The 23106-nt window shown below is 43.1% G+C and overlaps 1 non-coding gene across 1 annotated transcript; it reads right to left on the bottom strand.

Annotated features, from left to right (window-relative positions):
* Positions 1-18022: 18022 nt before the first annotated feature.
* On the bottom strand, positions 18023-18129 carry LOC145110322 (small nucleolar RNA R71). Its single transcript, XR_013709705.1, has one exon. It is a non-coding gene; the product is annotated as a small nucleolar RNA R71 (small nucleolar RNA).
* Positions 18130-23106: the final 4977 nt, after the last annotated feature.

Below are 23106 nucleotides of genomic sequence, written 5' to 3'. Positions count from 1 at the left end.
GAGAGAGATATGGGAAGAGAGGGGTCCGAAATTTTGAGTATAATACCCCTTTCTCATTCATTTTGTTTTATAAAATTTAAGTTCTTTTATAAAATATCTAAATTTTATATAAAATGTGCACTAAAATCAAGTTTTTATTCATAAAACCTTGATTTTTGATTTATAAATTAAGGGTAAATGTTAATGAGTTAAATTTTATTTTCCTTGAATGAATTTTTATAATTTTAATTATTATAAGATCATATTATGAGGCTCATAACTATTTTTATAGAATTTTTAAGGTTAAATTTCATAAATTTAGGTTTTTAGGGCATTTAGGGTTTTTGAGATTTGTAAATCTTTGGATATCAAAATCAATAGAATCTTTGAGACTTAAATTTATCTTATGGTATATAACTCTTTTCATAGTTATAAATAATATTTGTAACTTATTTTATCAGTTTATTGGCATTCTATGTAGTGATTTCGAGATTCAAGCGAAATTGAGGAATCAAGTATACTAGTCCTAGTTTTCAACTTTGACTTAAGTTTCTATGAGGCTCCAACCTAATTTGTACTACTAGGTCAAGTGCATAATGTGTGTATATGATTCATGAAAAGGTGTTCGAGTCAAAGAGTGACCTGAATATGGATATTCTCTACAGTTAAGTAGTTATAGAATTCACATATCAATGTGAAATCTAAGTACATATTCCATTGTTTCTATTTGTTTCCAAGTTTCTACTAGGTTATAACTTAGCTTCTAGTTACTAAGTCTAATATGTTTTGTGCCTATATGTGCAACTAAGTCTAGTCAAATCTAGAACCGACTCGAATTTTGACGGTTGTCACACATGCTGATCTGAGATTGTTATTTGTTGTGGTTATTCTGGTCGGGAGTTGGTATTTTGGGGGAGCTCACTAAGCTTTCAGGCTTACAGTTTCAGTTTATTGTTTCAGGTACATCAGGGGATCGCGGCAAGGTGAAGGCATGATCGTACAGCTCCTCATGATTTGTTTATGTTTCTGGGAAAACTCTGATGTTAGATATTTTGAAAACAACTTTGTAATGATGATTGGTTTTTAAATGTTTTGAAAAAGTTCTTAATTGGCATGAAATTTTTGGGTGTTACACCTGGACTGATTTGATTTGTTCAATTAGTCGGTCATCATAAATCAGAAATCGGGTAACAACACATGAACAGAGAACATGACTATAATCCATGTCTCAGTTCATACGATATCTAGAATGGAGGAATATATGATCCCTTATCTAATGGACGCCTTACTAATAAGATCAGAGTTCGACAGCGGTCTTTTGAGAGCTACGATTTCTAATAAGATTTTAAGTCGTACTTGCAATAATAGTTATTAGACTTATCCAAGTGGGAGACTGTTGGATTAGGTGTCTAAGCCCATAACTATAATTGATATGTACTTGACCTGATACAAGCATGGTCCATTTGGGTTGTAACACTCTGGAACAATTTGATAAGATGGATATTTGAGAAAGAGGTTAATGTGCTTTATTAATATATTATAAGTATAATATATTAATTGAGAAATCATATTATTTAATTAGTATTGATCAAGAATTAATTTGGAATTAATTTAGTGATCAAAAGAGACTAATTAAATTAACGGGGACTGATTATGTAAATTAGTGATACATATGGTTTGGGCTATTGATCCATGATGGACTAAGTTTATGTGAGAGTCCATGAAGAGTTAGTCCATGTGTGTTATGGATCATAAGCCTAAGTGTATGGATTAGGGTTTACAATTGACCCTTGGAATTCTACACTATATATATGTAGTCCCTAAGCCAAAAATCGTGCACTACTGATTCTAAGAAGCTCTAGACGATTTTTGTGTCTCCAAACCTCTCTCTCAAAGTTCCTCCTTTTGTTCTTGGTTTGTTGTAAGACATTTGAGACATCACACTTAAGGTGCTAGGCTCTTGAAAGGCCAAAACTCTACAAGCTACAACAAGAGGTAATCTTCTAACTAGTATTTTATGATTCAAATATGTAGTGATTATAGAACATGGTTTGGCATGCGGAATTAAAGATTGCACAATGAACACGGTGATTTTGGTGTTTAAGAGATGTATTGATTATGTATTGTGTTACAAAAAGTGATCTAGATCTAGTCTACATAAATAACACACACTTACACACTCAATTTCTACACCTCTCAAGCACACCTCTACAAGTGGTATGAACCCGCCTTATATAGAGGTGTTTACATGTCTCTCTCACACTCTCTATATCTCATGTGTTATAAGGCTAATACACCACATGCAAGTGGGTCTACAAAAGTCAACACATTACAAAGTCATACATGGATAACTTTGCACCCAACATTCTCCCCCTCAAAGTTAGGAATGGATGACCCACTTCAAATCTTCCAAAATCGAGCAACTACGCGATCCGAGCCTCAAGGGTGACACATGTCGAAACGAACTTCAATCTTCAATTCTTCCATGATTCTTCAATTTGGGCTCTAGGATGTGAGACCATACAAATCGAGCATCAACGAATGATCACGAGCTTCTCAAACTCCAAATTGATCACCAAAAGTTGAGCACAAAAGCACACCCCAAAAATCTTCAATAAAACCAAACCCATTTCGAAAATAAATCACTTCCGAACTTCCAATTGCATCATTTCGTAAGCTTCAAAAATTCAAGGTCACTTCGGTCTTTAAATCCGCGTAATATGAAAAATTCAAGTTCGAATTTCCATATAAATTTCTCCCCCTTTTTATAATTGAAATTTGATTATAAAACCTTCAAGGAAAGAGAACGTGCTCTATTCGGAATTTTTCGTGTCAAAACTCCCCCTTAACACGTGGCATAAACTTTGTGGTTTAATCTGGAAAATCCAAAAAATCTTGAATTTTTAACTTCGTTCACGGACCGCCTTTGACAAAATTTCTCAAAAAATGGGTAGAAATTGTCAATTTCAAAATTCTGCAGTGACCCGGTGCGCCCAAAACAGCCAAAAATGCAAAACTCTCCCCCTTTTCTGAAGCTGGGTAGAAAGCGTCAATTTGCATAAAATGCAGGGGCCTGAAATGTATTTTCTTCACTTTCTCAGCAAAATCAGTCATTTTTCGAATTTGGGCAAAAACTGCCAAATTTCTGAAACTCCAGGGACTAATTTCGACAATTTTGCCCCTTGTTCTCCAAACATTCGAAAAATACCCCAATTGTCGAAGTTGGGTATAAGTTGCCAAAATGACGAAACTTCAGGTGTTGTTTTCGAAAATTCTTCCTTTTCTTCAAAACTAACGAAACTATACACCAATTGTCGAAATTGGGTGAAAGATGCAATTTCGTTAAAAGATCAGATACCAATTTCGTAAGTTTCATGTTCTTCTTCCCAAATTCATTTCACATTAACGAAATTCACTTTTCGTTTATCAGCAACGAAAAATTTTCGTTAGTCCACAACTATTCCCAAATCTTCGTTAGTTGACACCAATTCTCACAAACAAAACTTTCGAATTTCCCCAATCCAATTTTCGACATTAAATCAAAAGCTTCATTAGTAACCCAAAATCTTCGTTCTTTCAGTTCTTCCAAAATCATCGACCATTAATCCTTCGTCCTTCACTTTTCATGACTGAGAGCCCCAAAATCGAATTCCCTCAGTTGCTTTCTAAATCTATGGCTTTGATTGTTGAATACATTGTCAATCAACAAATGAACATCATTTTTCATACCATTCAACATCTAAACACTGTGATCCCAAAATCAGTTCAATAGCAAACCATCTCCTTACAACGAAGGTCATCTTAAATCGTCCAATAACAAAATGATATTCGACATTCCAACCGATTGATCAAATCTGTCAAAACTTTATTCGATGTCATCTTGTGTTCTTCCCCAACTCACAATCAAACACCATCCAATCGTCGATCCTAAATCCAAAATACGATGACCTTCAGTTGACAATTTCTCAAAACTATTTCGATTCAAACAGTAAACATTCAGACGAATCTATATGCGACTCACAATTGACTCCATACAAGAACAATTTCAGTCAAAATCAAAGTCGACTCTAGCATATACATTGATTTTGACTTTTCTTTTTGGCTTTTCATTCACCAGTCATATCTGTTCTTGAGTTGTTCATCATCATCATCGAATATCAAATACAAATACTCAATTCATTCATGAAATTAAGTTCCATTTTCGAGTTCATCATAAAAAAACTTTATCGATTTCGAATCAATCGACAATCAAAAATCGATATACAACATCGGTCTTAAAAACTAGTCAAAATCGAACAATCATCAAATACAATTTTGAATCAAATACGACTTGCATTCAATCGATGATCAACAAAGTAAAAGTCGATTCCGAACTCGATCCATATCGAGTTTTCGATTCAATCAAGAAAAAAATAAGAATGAAGAACAACCAAATATAGAACGGACCATGGAGTATTATCAAAATAATCAGTGAATTAATTGTCATTTTGGGCTTAAAAAATAGCTTTCGATTATGGGCTCAAGAATGAAATTGAGAATGAACAGTATTAGATTTGATAAAATGGGCTCAAATCAATGTATATTATCCGAGAATAAATTTTGTCTTGAATATTAGATTGATGAACAGTAACTTCGAAAAATTTTGGAATTTTATTTTATTTATGAACTTTTGATCTAAGCAACAATAAATGGATCAATCAATGGGGTAAAAACGAATTTTGATCCATTGAGACAAAACGATCAAACAATCAAGAACGCAATGCACGATTTAATGAAATTAAGAGAGATCATAGAGAGAGACTCACCAAAATTGCTCCAATTGTGACAAATATTGCCAAACCGAGAATCGTTCTTCAAAAATCACGTTGATCTTGAAGACCCGCTCTGATACCAATCGTAGTGATTATAGAACATGGTTTGGCATGCGGAATTAAAGATTGCACAATGAACACGGTGATTTTGGTGTTTAAGAGATGTATTGATTATGTATTGTGTTACAAAAAGGGATCTAGATCTAGTCTACATAAATAACACACACTTACACACTCAATTTTTACACCTCTACAAGTGGTATGAACCCACCTTATATAGAGGTGTTTACATGTCTCTCTCACATTCTCTATCTCTCATGTGTCATAAGGCTAATACACCACATGCAAGTGGGTCTACAAAAGTCAACACATTACAAAGTCATACATGGATAACTTTGCACCCAACAAAATATCAATATTGTACGCTCGTTGTAGGCTTCATGCTTTGGATCATTTTTGTTGCATGTATAACTAGAGAAAACTTAGATCCAAAGCTATTAGGGTTGCATGTGCACCATAGGAGTGTTATAGTACCTAAAACCCAACAAATTTCTCGCCCGCCGGAGGGGAAGGTCGAGGTCCCTATTCCGATCTTTGAGGCTGGTCTGAGGCTGACGACGACGGATTGTTTTGACGAGATAATGCGCCAATATAGCTTTCGTATGGACGACCTAACTCCAAACGTTGTCAACAAGATTGTTGGCTTTGAACTCGTCTGTCGGACCCTTGGAGTTCTGCCACAGTTTTGGGCATTCAAATCTTTCTTTAATTCTTCTACTTAATCTGGTGTTTGGACTTTTTCCCAGAGGCAGGGTGTTCATGGCTTCATCATCAACCAAAAAGCTCTGAGGAAGAACCGGCAAGATCGATGTCTTTGGGTAAATCGCAACCTTATGGGTTTTGGTTATCGTCGTTTGACCATTTTTTCCGATCGAGCGTCGGAACTGTTTCGGGCTAGCGCCACTATGGCGCAAGCACTGAAGACCATTTATGTTAATGGCGAGGATTGGCAGGATCATATGATGGCTACAGTTGGGATGAGCGCTGCTTGGAGGGCCCGGGATCTGACGTCTCAGTTCTACATTGAGAAAGACGGTGAGTGCCTCTCCCCCCCTCCTTTTTGGATTGTTGTTTTCTTTTGTTTTGTGAACTATGTTGGCTTGTCTCTTGTTTGTAGGTCACGAGAGGATCCTTCCCTTTGAGATGGTGCTAAGGGGCCGATTTCAGGGCACCTGCTAGTATCAGGAAGTGCCATTGGTTGAGAAGCTCCTTCCGCCAGTCAGTCCTGATCGTGCCTTGGCCCTTACCTGTAACATCGGGTTCATGGTATGATTTTATTTAAGTTTCTATTTTAATTTTGCCACGAACTCGGCGAGTCTGCGTCCCGACTCGCCGAGTAGCAACAGGGTGGACACGGGGTTTGAGCGGTGAACTCGGCGAGTCGATGCATGGACTCGGCGAGTCCACCTGTCTGGATGAAGCTCTATTTTCAGACATTTCACCCCATGTTACCCATTCTAAAACACCCATTTCGTCCCATTCTCTTCCAAAAGAACTGTAGAGCGAAACCCTAGCCCATTTTGATCCTTGTGAGTGATTTTGGCTGGGTGAAGGAAGCTTGAAGCTTAAGAGAAGAAGGAGGAAGTTGGAGGGTGCAAGGAAGTGTGGTAGATCCGAAATCTACCCTGGGAGAAGCTCCTAACCAGGTAAGAAAACTCCTTCTTAATCTTTAGTATAATAGATTCCCTTTTTGTCCCTTATATGTGGATTTCAAGACCTTAAACCTCCCAAACTCCGTGTGTTTATACCCTAGGAGCTTAGATTTATGGGTTGGAACCATTGCATGTCTCAGTTTTGGCCAGAATGGGTGAAGAGTCGAAGGGTACTCGGCGAGTGCCAAAGTGCACTCGGCGAGTTCCATGAAGATGGCCTTAGACTCGGCGAGTTGGATAAACAACTCGGCGAGTCCTATGGAGATTGCCTAGTACTCGGCGAGTCGTTCTTCAAACTCGGCGAGTCCCTTGAATATAGCCTTGAACTCGACGAGTTGTTCTTCCAACTCGGCGAGTCATATGATCAGTCACTAGGATAAGAAGGGTTTAAGTGTAGGAGGTCCAACCCTCCGTAGTCGCACGTAGAATTAGCAATTTAACGTGTAGCTATAGTCCCAGAATCTCCAAATCTCCAAGGTTGATGTTCTGATGGAAGATTGGAGCGATTTGCGAGATCTGTTCGTCGGACTCGGCGAGTCACCCCCTTGGACTCGGCGAGTCCAGTCGCGGGTTTGTTAGTTGTCCCCGTCTAGCGAGTCAGGCTGACTCAGTGAGTGGGAACAGGGACCCGATGAGTCAGAGTCGGGCTAGACATAGAAGGACTCGGCGAGTCGTCATATGGACTCGGCGAGTCCAGTCAATCAGAAGGTTGACTTTGACCAAGGAGTTGACTTTGACCGGTCATTTGACCTTAGGGGTATTTATGAGTACCTAATCCATGTTTACGGATTTATAGCCGGAGGGATTACCGGTGCGGCAGCCAGGCGTAGTCTGAGCAGGTTTTCGGCAGCTACTCTCGAGGTGAGTTTCCTTCCTGTAGGGACGGGTCTAAGGCACCAAGGCCGGCCCGTATAGACGATTTGTTAGTATCGGAGTGTGGGCGGAGCCCGTATCTCATAGTTGAGTTTAATTGTGATATATGCCAGTATGATAGAATTGCTTATACTTGTTGTCTGTGTGATACTTGTATGTTATGGTTTAGTGGCAGAGTGTGGGCGAGGCCCGTATCTCTCAGAAAGTAGAGTGTGGGCGAGGCCCGTATCTCCTAGCTAGTAGGGTGTGGGCGAGGCCCGTATCTCTATGGGTGTGGACGAGGCCCGTATCTCTTAGCTGTTCATTATATGATTGCATGGTATGTGGCATTATGGGGGAACTCACTAAGCTTCGTGCTTACGTTTTATAGTTTTGTTTTCAGGTATCTCTTCAACTAGGGAAAAGGAGCTGGCGCGGTAGCGGCATATCACATACACTCTTGTTTCCGCACTATGGATTTTTGGGATGTACTCTGAATATTTTACTATGATGTTACCGGTTTTCAGACATAAATTAATATTATGAATGTTTTATAACGATGTTTTTATGTATTAACCTAATTTAAAAATGAAATTTTTAGTTGATATTTTCGGGATGTTACAAGTTGGTATCAGAGCCCTGGTTTGAGGGATTCGGACACACCTTCGGGGGTGTCTGGACTCAAATCGAGGGATTAAAAGATTTTTATAAAGAAATGATTTTCTAAAGACTAAGTAAAAGGGGTTTCTAAAAAGAAAAAGGTGTGTGATGTGCGCGACCGGCCGAGCTCAAGTAAGTTTTCCCCAAAGTGCCCATACAAGTTTACGTTATGATTATCAGTTCAGTTTCAGTAGAACAGCATGCTAGAATAGGACTAAGGATCTAGGAATGATGCCTTATGTGCCTGCTTTATGTGTTTCGGCTTTTTGAGAATTGCATGCTAGTACAGATCAGTCAGTATGATAGCCAGAGTAGTATATACTTGATTATGTGTACTCAATGCCCGAATGCTGCTTGCTTTGTGCTATTAGGAGTTCTAGTCGTCTTTCACTAACTAGTGAACGAATATGCTAAGTTACATATTGCAAGGATTAAATAATTTCAGAAGGTTGGGTCTAGCTCTATTTCGCAGCTCTTGTTTGAGTCCAACCGTTGTAGGGTAGGACCTCTCATTCGAATAATTATCTAGTCTGAGTAATATGTAATAGTATTCGCAAGCTAGTTAGGGAAAGAAAGCAGGGACTTCTTGTGTAGCTGATGGCAGAGAGTGGGATGGCGATTACTTAGGGTAAGCCTAGGGCGAGAGTAGCACGAGAACCGCAGTATTAGTAGAAAGGACTTGGTTGAGTTAAGGCAATTCTTGAGGAAAGTACGGATAGACGTGGAAGGTAGTATGGGCCCGTACTACTGAAAGCGGAGGATCCGTACTCGATTCAAAAAGGGCCGAGGCGAGACCGGGGACTAGTGGTATGTATGTGACCCTCGTTAGTGGAATATCGTTTGATGGTGGTTATGCTATGTTTTTCAGTATGGTGACCACACGACAGGGAGCGGGAGGCTCAGGATCGGGATCGGGTTCGGGTTCAGGGTCCGAACCAGTTGATGAGGGTCTACGCGAGTTCATTGCGTCAGAGATTACCAGGAGCATCCTTGAGTCTACTCCCATCATTTTCGGGTCGATCAAGGAGGGTATTATAGAGTTGATGGAGGATCGTCTCAGGGCGTTCAGGAGTGATATGGCGGCTAGCCAGTCAGGACCACGCACACTGTCCTTTAAGGACTTCAGGGGCAGTGGTGCATCAGATTTCCATGGGGCGAAGGACCCCATTGCTGCCAGACGATGGATTGCAGACCTTGAGTCTGCACAGCTGATCAGCTTCTGACCCGAGGGGTCGAAGGTACGATTTGCAGCAGGGTGTCTACGTGACAGGGCTAGAGATTGGTGGGAGTCGGTTTGTGACTCTTTGGGAGCCGCGGCCATTGAGGCTATGACATGGCCGGACTTTATGACACGATTCAGGGCGGAATTCGCGCCTACGGTGGAGCTCCAGCAGTTGGCACGGGAGTTCTTGGATATGAGGCAGACGACAGAGTCAGTGGCGGAGATCACTGCCAAGTTCCGGGAGAGGGCGTTACTGGTGCCCCAGTATGCAGGTGATGAGGATATGAGGAGGACCCGCTACCATGACATGCTGCGAGCCGACATTCGGGAGCATGTCAGTTTTTCTGCTTGCCCTACCCTGGATTCTATGATTGCTAGGGCGAGGGAGAGGGAGATAGATCTGGAGCACATCCGGAAGAGGAAGGCAGAGGAGGGACAGACGATAGGGGCTTCGGGAAAGAAGCCCAAGGGATCAGATGGTAGGCCGAAAGGCCATTCAGGACCGGGCCGCTGCAGGAAGTGCGGCAGGTCGCACGAGGGAGCGTGTAGATCAGGATCGACAGGCTGCTACAGGTGCGGCAAGACGGGACACTTCAGCAGGGATTGTACTACCCCTGCCCCGGTTATTCAGACATCTGAGTTGCTGTGTTTCCACTGCAACCAGAGGGGCCACAAGAGGGCCAACTGCCCCCAGTTGACAGCAGCAGCGCCAGTACAGGCGCCAGCTCCAGCGATCCTGCGGATTACAGATGGCCGGCAGGGCAAGGCAGAGGCTCCGGTGGTGAGGAGCTGGGCATTTCAGCTGACAGCCGAGGAGGCGCACGCTGCACCCGATGTGGTGACGGGTATGATTCTTTCCCTCTGACCTATTTATATGAGATTTATGATATTGATATGTGCTCTGTGTATATACGTTTAGGATCTTTCCATGTGAACGGTATTCCAGTCCAGGTGTTGTTTGATTCGGGGGCTACCCGGTCCTTTGTTTCTCTTGCACTTAGCAAGAAGTTTCCTGAGTCCTCGGGCATGTTGGATTGCCCTTTAGAGGTCGAGATTGCGGACGACCGGTCGGTGCGAGCATCAGAGGTCTTCCGAGATTGTGTATTGAGGTTGTTCGAAGAGGGGTATTTGGTTGACCTAGTTCCCATTCCATTGCGGGGAAACAAGGTCATTATTGGTATGGATTGGCTGAGTTCCAATGGGGCAGTGATAGATTGCGCGCAACGGTTAGTACGAGTCAGAGCCCCAAGTGGGGGAGAGTTAGTAATTCAGGGTGAGAGATCACAGCGAGGGCCAGCCTTCTGTTCGGCAGCGAGGGCAAGGCGTTACCTTCAGCAGGGTTGCGCAGGATATGTCGCATATGTCATGGACACCCGGGAGGCGGGTAAGGCGACGGTGGGCGATGTGCCCGTAGTACGAGAGTTCGCGGATGTATTCCCCGAGGAGCTGCCTGGGATACCTCCAGAGCGACAGGTGGAGTTCAAGATCGACCTAGTCCCTGGTGCGGCTCCGATAGCCAAGGCACCGTATCGGTTGGCTCCTCCTGAGATGCAGGAGTTGTCTACACAGCTTCAGGAGCTGTTAGACAAGGGTTTCATTAGACCGAGCAGTTCACCCTGGGGAGCCCCGATTCTGTTTGTGAAGAAGAAGGACGGGTCGCATCGGATGTGTATCGATTATAGGGAGCTGAATAAGGTAACGGTGAAGAACCGCTACCCACTCCCGAGGATTGACGATCTCTTTGACCAGCTTCAGGGAGCATCTTGGTTCTCCAAGGTAGATTTGCGTTCAGGGTATCACCAGGTGAGGGTCAGAGAGGAGGATGTGCAGAAGACGACATTTCGGACACGTTATGGCCACTATGAGTTCGTGGTGATGCCTTTCGGGCTCACCAATGCTCCTTCCGCGTTCATGGACCTCATGAACCGCGTGTGTAGACCGATGTTAGACCGGTCGGTGATAGTATTTATTGATGATATCTTGGTTTACTCCAAGACGCGAGAGCAGCATGAGGAGCATTTGCAGGAGGTTTTGGAGACCTTGAGAAGGGAGAACTTGTATGCTAAGTTCTCCAAGTGTGAGTTCTGGTTGCGCGAGGTGCAGTTTCTTGGGCACCTTGTCAACCAGAACGGGATTTCGGTGGATCCGGCCAAGGTGGAGGCCGTGATGAGATGGGAGGTTCCGAAATCTCCATCTGAGATTCGGAGTTTCCTAGGATTAGCTGGCTACTATCGGAGATTCATTCAGGATTTCTCCAAGATAGCATTACCCCTGACCAGGTTAACGAGGAAGGCTGTGGTCTTTCGTTAGGGGCCTGAGCAGCAGGCAGCATTCGAGACACTGAGACAGAGATTGTACGAGGCGCCAATCTTAGCCTTGCCAGAGGGCATGGAGGATTTTGATGTATACTGCGATGCGTCCATCTCAGGTTTGGGCGCGGTATTGATGCAGAGAGGGCATGTCATCGCCTACGCATCGAGGCAGCTGAAGCCTCACGAGGCGAACTACCCGACGCATGATTTGGAGTTGGGGGCTGTTGTGTTCGCCCTCAAGATTTGGCGTCATTACCTCTATGGGGTTCGCTGTACGATTTACACGGACCACAAGAGTTTGAGGTACCTCATGGACCAGCCAAATCTGAATATGAGGCAGCGTCGGTGGCTTGATGTGGTAAAGGATTATGATTGTGAAATCCTTTATCACCCGGGGAAGGCCAACGTGGTGGCCGATGCGCTTAGCCGCAAGGCGGCACCGATCAGGGATATTTGCATGCGGATGACAGTGGTGACTCCGCTTTTGGAGCGGATCCGGGAGGCTCAGCAGGAGGCTATGAAGGAGGAACATCGGAAGAGTGAGCGGATTGTGGGACAGGTTTCCTCCTTCGACTATGACAGCAGAGGATTATTGATATTACACCGCAGGGTGTGGGTTCCATATCTTGGAGGCGTGCGCCAGGTTCTGATGGAGGAGGCGCACAGTTCCCGATTCTCCATTCATCCAGGGGCAACGAAGATGTATAGGGATCTTCGTCTGGACTATTGGTGGCCCTGCATGAAGCGGGATGTAGCATGGTATGTTGAGCGGTGCCTGACCTGCAGGAAGGTCAAGGCCGAACACCAGAGACCGCACGGCAAGATGCAGCCGTTGGATATCCCGCTGTGGAAATGGGAAGACATCACGATGGATTTCATCACCAAGCTTCCCAGGACCGCGCGGGGAGTGGATTCGATATGGGTCATCGTCGATCGGTTGACCAAGAGCGCCCACTTTATCCCGATTCAAGAGAGCGTCTCGGCCGAGAAGTTGGCAGATATCTACATCAGAGAGGTGGTGGCACGGCACGGGTTGCCAGTTTCAGTGATTTCGGATAGGGATGTGCGGTTCACTTCCAGGTTCTGGAAGAAGTTTCATGACGAGCTGGGTACTCGTCTGCATTTTAGTACAGCCTTTAACCGCAGACGGATGGCCAGAGCGAGCGGACCATCCAGACTCTGGAAGACATGATGCGGGCGTGTGTTTTAGACTTCGGTGGTAGCTGGGATACCTATCTTCCTTTAGCCGAGTTTTCATATAGCAACAGCTATCACGCGAGTATTGACCGCCCTCCCTTCGAGATGTTGTACGGGAGGAAGTGCAGGACCCCGATATGTTGGGGCGAGGTTGGACAGAGAGTCATGGGGAGCACTGAAGTAGTGCTCAAGACGACAGAGAAGATTCAGCAGGTCCGGAGCAGGCTTCAGACTGCTCAGAGTCGGCAGAAGAGTTATGCCGATAGGCGCCGATCAGACCTGGAGTTCCAGGTCGGGGATATGGTTCTCCTGAAAGTGTCGCCGTGGAAGGGCGTCATCCGATTCAGGAAACGGGGCAAGTTGGGTCCCAGGTATATTGGACCGTTTAGGGTTGCAGCCCGAGTGGGCAAAGTAGCATATCAGCTGGACCTGCCAGCCGAACTCAGTCAGATCCACAGCACTTTCCACGTCTCCCAGCTGCGGAAGTGCATGGTGGACGATTCAGCAGTGGTACCTTTGGAGGACATCCAGGTTGATGACAGCCTGAATTATATCGAGCGGCCTGTGGCTATCCTAGACCAGAAGTCGAAGGAACTGAGGAACAAAAGGGTGGAGCTGGTGAAGGTGCAATGGCAGCATCGGAAGGGCTCGGAATGGACTTGGGAGCCCGCGGATGAGATGATGGAGCATTATCCGGAACTGTTCCGGAAGGGAGCGGCAGACTTCGAGGACGAAGTCTAAAATAAGTGGGGGAGATTTGTAACACCGGGTTCATGGTATGATTTTATTTAAGTTTCTATTTTAATTTTGCCACGAACTCGGCGAGTCTGCGTCCCGACTCGCCGAGTAGCAGCAGGGTGGACACGGGGTTTGAGCGGTGAACTCGGCGAGTCGATGCATGGACTCGGCGAGTCCACCTGTCTGGATGAAGCTCTATTTTCAGACATTTCACCCCATGTTACCCATTCTAAAACACCCATTTCGTCCCATTCTCTTCCAAAAGAACTGTAGAGCGAAACCCTAGCCCATTTTGATCCTTGTGAGTGATTTTGGCTGGGTGAAGGAAGCTTGAAGCTTAAGAGAAGAAGGAGGAAGTTGGAGGGTGCAAGGAAGTGTGGTAGATCCGAAATCTACCCTGGGAGAAGCTCCTAACCAAGTAAGAAAACTCCTTCTTAATCTTTAGTATAATAGATTCCCTTTTTGTCCCTTATATGTGGATTTCAAGACCTTAAACCTCCCAAACTCCATGTGTTTATACCCTAGGAGCTTAGATTTATGGGTTGGAACCATTGCATGTCTCAGTTTTGGCCAGAATGGGTGAAGAGTCGAAGGGTACTCGGCGAGTGCCAAAGTGCACTCGGCGAGTTCCATGAAGATGGCCTTAGACTCGGCGAGTTGGATAAACAACTCGGCGAGTCCTATGGAGATTGCCTAGTACTCGGCGAGTCGTTCTTCAAACTCGGCGAGTCCCTTGAATATAGCCTTGAACTCGACGAGTTGTTCTTCCAACTCGGCGAGTCATATGATCAGTCACTAGGATAAGAAGGGTTTAAGTGTAGGAGGTCCAACCCTCCGTAGTCGCACGTAGAATTAGCAATTTAACGTGTAGCTATAGTCCCAGAATCTCCAAATCTCCAAGGTTGATGTTCTGATGGAAGATTGGAGCGATTTGCGAGATCTGTTCGTCGGACTCGGGGAGTCACCCCCTTGGACTCGGCGAGTCCAGTCACGGGTTTGTTAGTTGTCCCCGTCTAGCGAGTCAGGCTGACTCAGTGAGTGGGAACAGGGACCCGATGAGTCAGAGTCGGGCTAGACATAGAAGGACTCGGCGAGTCGTCATATGGACTCGGCGAGTCCAGTCAATCAGAAGGTTGACTTTGACCAAGGAGTTGACTTTGACCGGTCATTTGACCTTAGGGGTATTTATGAGTACCTAATCCATGTTTACGGATTTATAGCCGGAGGGATTACCGGTGCGGCAGCCAGGCGTAGTCTGAGCAGGTTTTCGGCAGCTACTCTCGAGGTGAGTTTCCTTCCTGTAGGGACGGGTCTAAGGCACCAAGGCCGGCCCGTATAGACGATTTGTTAGTATCGGAGTGTGGGCGGAGCCCGTATCTCATAGCTGAGTTTAATTGTGATATATGCCAGTATGATAGAATTGCTTATACTTGTTGTCTGTGTGATACTTGTATGTTATGGTTTAGTGGCAGAGTGTGGGCGAGGCCCGTATCTCTCAGAAAGTAGAGTGTGGGCGAGGCCTGTATCTCCTAGCTAGTAGGGTGTGGGCGAGGCCCGTATCTCTATGGGTGTGGGCGAGGCCCGTATCTCTTAGCTGTTCATTATATGATTGCATGGTATGTGGCATTATGGGGGAACTCACTAAGCTTCGTGCTTACGTTTTATAGTTTTGTTTTCAGGTATCTCTTCAACTAGGGAAAAGGAGCTGGCGCGGTAGCGGCATATCACATACACTCTTGTTTCCGCACTATGGATTTCTGGGATGTACTCTGAATATTTTACTATGATGTTACCGGTTTTCAGACATAAATTAATATTATGAATGTTTTATAACGATGTTTTTATGTATTAACCTAATTTAAAAATGAAATTTTTAGTTGATATTTTCGGGATGTTACATTACCGGACCTCTTGTTGTGTCTCTGCCCGGGTCTGATCCTCCCGTTTGTCAGGTGTTGGTTGATGCGCTTATCAGTGGTGTTTCTCGTGAGGACCCTTTGCCTTCTGATACGGAAGAGGAGGAGGCGTCGATCGAGCTGACTCGACATAACACCCGTGCGACTTCCAAATGGCGGCTTTCATGGCTGGATTCGCCGCTCGTGGAGTCTGTTAATGCCAGCTCCTCTGGTCGGCGCCTGCTAAAGAGGCGGAACGTGAAATTTCTTTTGGGGGAGGCCATAGTGGTGGTTGACATCCCCGATGATGACACTCTGACACAGTCGGAGGGGATGAGGGAAGGGGCGACTGAACTGCCCCGTGAATGATATTGCTATATTTATACGTAGTTTTAGGCAATATTGATCTACATTTTATTAAATATTTTGGTTATTTGCATAGAATTATGGTACTTATGAGGATAAAATGTTATTTGCAGCCAAAATAAAGCATTTTAGAAGGAAGGGACCAGAAGTGACAATTTATGGAACATTGGAGGCTTGAAGCATAAAAGATGAAGTAATTCACGGAATATACTGGGGCCACGACGTGAACTTGATAACCACGACGTGGAATCGATCTTTTCAGAAGATAAGTACGCGAAGAAAGAATCCTTGGCAAATACGGATAACTCCTGAAGTCACGTCGTGGAGCTTCCTGCCACGACGTGGAACGTGATTTTCCAGAAAATATATAAACCCCTCTCCATTACGATTGGAGAGACTTTTTGCTAAAGGAAGAGGTTCCAGGAGGCGATTTACAGCAGAGGAAAGGTCCTGGAAAAAGGTTTTTCAACACCAAAAGAGTAAAAGTATATAATTTGTTTATTTGATTAATACCTATGAACATGTTTTCTTATTTAAGTTGTGTTTATGTGTTAGTTGCTACTATGAGCAGCTGAATCTAGTTACTCTTATCTAGCTAGATGAAGCTTCAAACTTATGAATAGCATAATTGTTTATGGATTTATTTAGTTGGTGAATTGCTTGTGTTTGATTTATTGTTACCTAGCATGTTTAAGTTGTTGCTTTAATTGCTTAAATTCATGTTATGTGTAGCTTAGTGACCATTAACTGCATAAACTTGATAACCTAGTAATTTAGTGAACATTGAATTGCTAGAGCTAGGATCGACCAAAGTCTTAGTTAGTAATTGAAGTAATTAACCTTGCTGTGCTAGAGAACATAGATTATGATCATAATTGTGTTTGCATGATAAATCTTACATAGCATATTCATAAACATAATTGGTTCTGTGTTTAATTGTGTGTGACCATACATAGTTTTACATGAATTAATTAACTATTGGTAAATTTAGACCTAAATTACTAATATAATAATAACCATCTTAATAATCCATAATTATTAGCTAGTCATAAGGACGAAGTGGATTCGAACTAGATAAGAGTGTCTTTTAATTATTGATCGAATTTGAGTTAAGTTAGTCTGATCTTGAAAAATCAGATAAAAACCCCCCTTTTTAGCTTGTTAATAATTAGATTAATTTAGTAGTAAATAGATTAATTAATAACACCGTTCCCTGTGATCGACACCCGACTTACCTAAGCTATACTGTAATCTGACTAGGTACACTGCATACAAGTGCATAGTTAGTCTAAGTTTGTAAGGTTATAAATATTAAAATTAGTGGGTACTTCCGTGCACATCAAGTTTTTGGCGCCGTTGCCGGGGAGCGGCTTAGTTTATTGTTTATTTATTTGCTTTAGATTAATCGATCCTTTTTGTGGGGTAAAACCCGCAAAAAGTTATTTTTATAAGCATAGTTTAATTTTTTTTCGTTACAGAAGTCACGACGTGGAGTATTCTTCCACGACGTGACACCTGTGATTCACAATTTTTTTTCCCTTTTTCTTAGTTCAGTTTTACGTTTTATTTTCTTTTCTTATTTCAGGAGTTCATGACCAGAGGTTCTAACACACCTTTGGTACCACCACTTGAAGATCCCGAGTCTACACTTCACAAAAAGAAGGATAAGAGTGTGAAAGAAGATCAAACACCAAAGAAGACACCTTTACAAGAATTCAAATCAGTGTTCTCAAAGAAGTCGGGGAAGAAAACGGAGGAGTCAGATTCATCTTCAAAGAACAAGAGCAAGCTTGAACACTTAGATCAAATACCCGTCCAAGCCGAGTCCGCGTACGATACTGAGCCTGAATTTGAATTACATACAAGTGAACCCGAGAACGAGCTGGAGAACGAAATGGCAAACATTGATGAGATGGCCATGGGGGACTACAAGAAGCGCATTCGAGATGATGTAGGGTCGGGTTTAGTACATCCTACGATTCCTCCCAATGCCACATTCGAGTTAAAGGGACATATCCTTACTGCACTTAAGGATATCCCATTTTACAGGAAGGATCACGAGGATGCTTTCAAACACTTAGACGAGGTGAACGATATAGCGGATTATTTTAATACTCCCAATATCCCAAGGGAGACAGCTTTGCTAAGGATGCTACCAGTCACTTTTAAGGGAGCAGCAAAAGACTGGTTGAAGGCACTCCCACCTGGTACGATCACCACATGGGCCCAATTGCGTGAGAGATTTCTAGATCAGTTTTGTCCACCCTCCAAAATCTCTAAACTCAAGAAGGCAATTGCCAACTTTGAGCAAAATCCGGGGGAGTCATTATACGAGGCCTGGGAACGCTACAAGGGGTTGTTAAGGAATTATCCTCAACATGACCTCAATATTCAGCAAGAGATGTCAATATTTTATGATGGGGTGAATGTCATGACTAGACAACTCCTTGATTCGCAAGGACCACTAACGAAGAAGAACCCAAATCAGGCCAAGGAGCTGATTGAAGAGTTTTCAAGGCACTCTCGTGAGTATCACAACCCAGGGCGAGATGGAATAAAAGGCAGTAGAGGTACACAAACTGAAGAGATGGCTGCTGTGATGGCAATGCTTAGCACTATGGATAGGAGATTGACTCAAATGGACCAATCAATTCATGCAATTCGAGTTGGTTGCGAGAGATGTAGTGGCCCACACTTGACAAAGGATTGCAATATGGATGAATATGGAAACAAAAAAGCTCAAGTGTGTTACTCGAGTGGGGACAAGTATGAAGAAGATTGGAGAAAACCAAAGAAGGAGTGGCTGCCTTACGAAGAATACAAGAAGCAAAAAGAAGAGAAATTTAGGCAAACTGGCCGGGGCTTGTACCAAAGAGAGCAACCACTAGTTGAGAAGAAATCAGAATTAGAGACCATGTTGATGAAATTCATGGAAGCTTCAGAAAAAAGACATGATGTTACCGATGCTGCAATGGAAGAACAAAGAAGTATAATAAAGAATCATCACGCAATGATGATAGATCAGCAAGCATTAATAAAGAATCAGCAAGCCTCCATTAATAACCTTGAAGTACAACTTGGTCAACTTACCACTTTGGTTAATGAGAAGATATTCCCGAAAAATCCTGAAAACAAAACCCAATCTCACGTAATGGCCATAGATATTGAAGAAGAGGCGATTTCTGAGTTCCTAGAGGCCTTGGAAGTGGAGCCCCAGCACCCCGATCCAAAGCCGAAGAAGCTAAAATTCGAGAACCAAAATGTAGCTGAAGTACAGAAACCACGTCGTGGGAATAATACGTCCACGTCGTGGCCTTGGTCTGATCAGAAAATTCCGGAAACCATCTCGACTTATAAACCGCCTTTGACATTCCCGTCTAGAGCTAATCTCAGTCCACTGGAGAGAGAACATCTGGAGTTTATCAAGCAATTAAAGGGTATTCCTATCAATACTCCTTTTATTGATTCGCTTGCAAAAATTCCAGAATATGCTAAGTTCCTACAAGACTTGTTAGACACTCGTCAGCAATTAAAGGAGAATTCTAAGGTGATTCTAAGTGAGCAAAGCTCAAAAGCTGTGTTGGGAGAAATACCTAAGAAGATGGGGGATCCTGGACGACTCACTCTCCCATGTGAGTTTGGGAATAATATGAAGGTTTATGCTTTAGCCGATTCTGGGACTAGCATAAATTTGATGCCTTATTCGTTTTATCAAAAATTAAATATTCAGAAGTTGAAGACTACAAAGATGACTATTCACATGGCGAACCGTTTAATGACACAACCCCGGGGCATTGTGGAAGATATTTTAGTAAAAATTGGGAAATTCATTTTTCCAATAGACTTTGTGGTATTAGATATGAAAGAAGATCTCAATGTACCGATTATTCTTGGTCGCCCGTTACTTAACACTGCTGGAGCTCTTGTTGATATTCGGGAGTCTAAGCTCACCTTGAGGGTTGGTGATGAAAAGGAAATTTTTGGGATAGAAGATGGCTTCCAAAGGAATCATGCTCAAGAAGAGGTTTTCAACATTGATGAAGAAAATGAACTTGAAGAATTAGAGAAGCTCATGGAAGAGGAAATCAAAACAATTCAACAAGTTAAAAGAACAAAACCGAGAGCATCTGTTCCATTTTTAGTTGAAGTCATTGCCTACACGAATCCAACTTCTTGGGTGAGCAAGGAAGATGATGAGTTGTCGAGTGATGAAAAGGAGGTTACTTCAAAAGTAACAAGTCCAGTGGTGAAAGAAGAGAAGGATACTTTGGAGCTTAAAGATAATGGAAAATTGAAGACTAAAGGGACTAAACGCAAGCTTGATGGAGACGAGGTCAAAGCTAAAAAGGAAAATTCGAAAAAGGCGTATAAAAGACGTGTTCAAGCTTACAAGAGGCGTTTCAAGGAACAAAAGATCCTAGTGGTGGACTCTTCAGATGATTCAACGTAGGAGGCACGGAGTCCAGCTCAAGACTCCTCAAAAAGAAGCGCTTCTCGGGAGGCAACCCGAGTTTGGTTTGCTTTTCTTTTCTTTTCTTTTTAGTTTTTGAGTTTTCTTTAAAGGTTATCAAGTCATCATCTATAGACTATTACTTGGTAAAAAAAATTAACTGTGGGATGCTTTGGTAATAATTGGAACACAAAGAACATAAATAAAAATTGTTAGATTAGCAAATTTTTGTGACCAGACATCAATCAAGTCGTGGTCAGGAGAGCCACGTCGTGATTTTAAGGAACAATTTGGGGACTAATTGCAACTTGACCAGTTTATCTATTATTAAAAGTCACGACGTGGTATAGCCTGCCACGACGTGACCTTTAAAAGTCACGAAGGGGGGGGGGGGGGCAGTTATTAAACCCTTTGACCACAAACTTCTTCCCCATTTGTTTACTGCCTCACGAACGAGCAAGGTCCCCACAGCTGATTTTTTTTTCAACTTTTCCTCCAAATTTCCTTCATTCTCTTGTCCTTTTACTCCATTTGGTATGTATTTCATCCATTAATTATAGATATTACTTACAATTTATACATTTTCATGGTTAGGGTTTATGTGAATGATAGGATTTCCGAAATTGGATGAAATTGGTCACTGTTTTTAGGTTGCATGCCCTTAGAATAGCAATAGAAACAAACCCCAAGTATTGTTTTTGGGTTAAATCGCGTATTTAGTGTTCGATCTGTGCCAACGATCCGACTGCGAGACCACGACGTGGCGAGCCAAGCCACGACGTGATTCCTGGGCGACAAGTTTTCTGCATTGTTTTTTATAACATATTTTAGGTGTTTTGTTTTTGTTTTGGTTTGTTTTTGAACATTGCAGAAAGATGGCACCTAGAAGGGCTGTTCAACAGGATAATGACCCGATTGATGTCTCGAATATCCATCTGTTATATCGATTTCCACGAACCATTTCACGGGCCTTGTTGACGTCTTATCAGAACCGTTTGGGATGGTTATACAATAGGGAGTTTGTTATAGCTCCGATTATTGACTGGGGATGGCTCGGCGGTGTTGGAATGGTTGTTGAGTTGGAGCGCCATTGGACGAAAGTATACGAGGGAGATCATTTTTCCTTTACTTTCCATGGATGGAGGAACTTGTTCGCGATCCAAGAACCCGTGTACCGGGAATTATCAGTGGAGTTTTTCTCTACTGTGAACTTTGAAGAACGCACCATGGATTTTGATTATAACCGGGCACTAGTTTTCCGGTTGGGCGGGGTGTATCGGGAGTGTAGTCTCCGGGAATTTGCATGGCGCATGGGGATCTATACAGAAGTGGAGACTCAATCCCCATTCTTTGTTCCATTTTTACTTGGTTGTGTTCGAGATTTTGCGCCCGGTATTTTTGATGTTCAATTTTGGCGCACTATCGCAAATCACGAGTACAGTTCTCGTGATTCAAGTGAAGCACAAATTCGGAATCCGGTGCATCGTTTTTTTACCGCCTTATCACCTTTTCTATCAATCATAAACATCACGGTGATAAGGTTTCTTTACAAGATTTGTTCTTTTTGTGGAGTATTATTACTCCCGGGGTGTGTTGTGATATTCCTTACATGCTAGCAAGGTTTTTGGGAAAGAGAGCGGTCAGTTCACGACAAGGAAGTCCAATTACAGGTGGACATTTGGTCACCCGTCTTGCCCGGTCATATGGGATTTTGTCCCAAGAATTTGTACGGAACCTTACCCGTTTGCCAGACAATGATTTGACTATTCAATTTTTGGGTGTTATGCGCGTGGTGGTTGATGTCGGGGGGACGTTATGTTATACCCCCGGAAGATAGAGAGCAAGAGGTGGAACAACCCGAGCAACCTCCTGCGAGAAGACGAAGAAACGTTAGAGCCCGGGGAGAAGTTGAGAGAGACCGTCACCCGGGAGGAGTACCCACCGACCCGTTTCAAACCAGGGTTGGATCATATTTGGATAATTTCCGTGGTGGGGTGAATTACAACACACAAATTTTGGAAGCAATATTTTCCCACATGGGTGTGGTGCGACCACCCGCGGTGCCACCACAATGTCCTTATATTCCGACATGGGAAGAGCTGTGGATCCCGAGGGACGATGGGGAAGGACCGAGTGGAGTGCAGGGATGAGAGGATGATGATTAATTTCTTTTCTGTTTAGTTTTTAGTCTTTTTTATTTGTTTTATGTGGTGTTAGTTAATGTTGAACTTGGTTTGTTGATGTAAGACTTTAGTAAACTATTATGTTACTCTTTTAGTTCTTTTGGTTGATTACAGCTTGCTAAGGAATCATGAAGAGGAGTAAGGTCGAGTCAAGAGTCGTGACTCACAATTTGAAATAAGTGTGGGGTGCGTTAAAGAGAGAGAGGATAGAGTCCACAAGTGTCTTATACAACATTAGAAGAAGTCTTAACCCATTAAGATGTTAGTCAACGTGCTAGGTTGAATGAAGAAGTGGAAAATCTTAATTTTATGATGGTCCAGTTTCCACGACGTGGTGATTAAATTTCCACGTCGTGGAGTGTTTTAACTGGGATATTCTGTTCGCGTTTTTATACAATACCACGACGTGGTATTATACACCACGACATGATTTCTGTTCATTTCACTATTTTGAAGACCATTGGGTGTTTTTCCATATGGCTTTCCACGCATCTTCTTAGGGTCATTTTAAAGACTATTGTGGTTCATTTTCCTCCACCATATACAGTAGCTTCAAGTCCGAGTTCTTATTTTAAAGAGGACCATATTCGAGATGTACGTTTTTCCACACTTTTGGAGTTTCGTTCACGCCACTATCCCAGGGGAGTCTGTTCCTTTTTCTCCCTTCTCTTAATTTTTATATTATTTTAAGCATACAATGAGGGCATTGTATGAAATAAGTGTGGGGTA

The sequence above is a fragment of the Lactuca virosa genome, chromosome 4, assembly GCF_052849685.1.
Source record: "Lactuca virosa cultivar CGN04683 chromosome 4, Lactuca_virosa_CGN04683_v6, whole genome shotgun sequence".
NCBI classification, from domain to species: Eukaryota; Viridiplantae; Streptophyta; class Magnoliopsida; order Asterales; family Asteraceae; genus Lactuca; species Lactuca virosa.
Note: the sequence above shows the minus strand (reverse complement) of the source record. Positions and strands in the feature narration are given on the sequence as shown.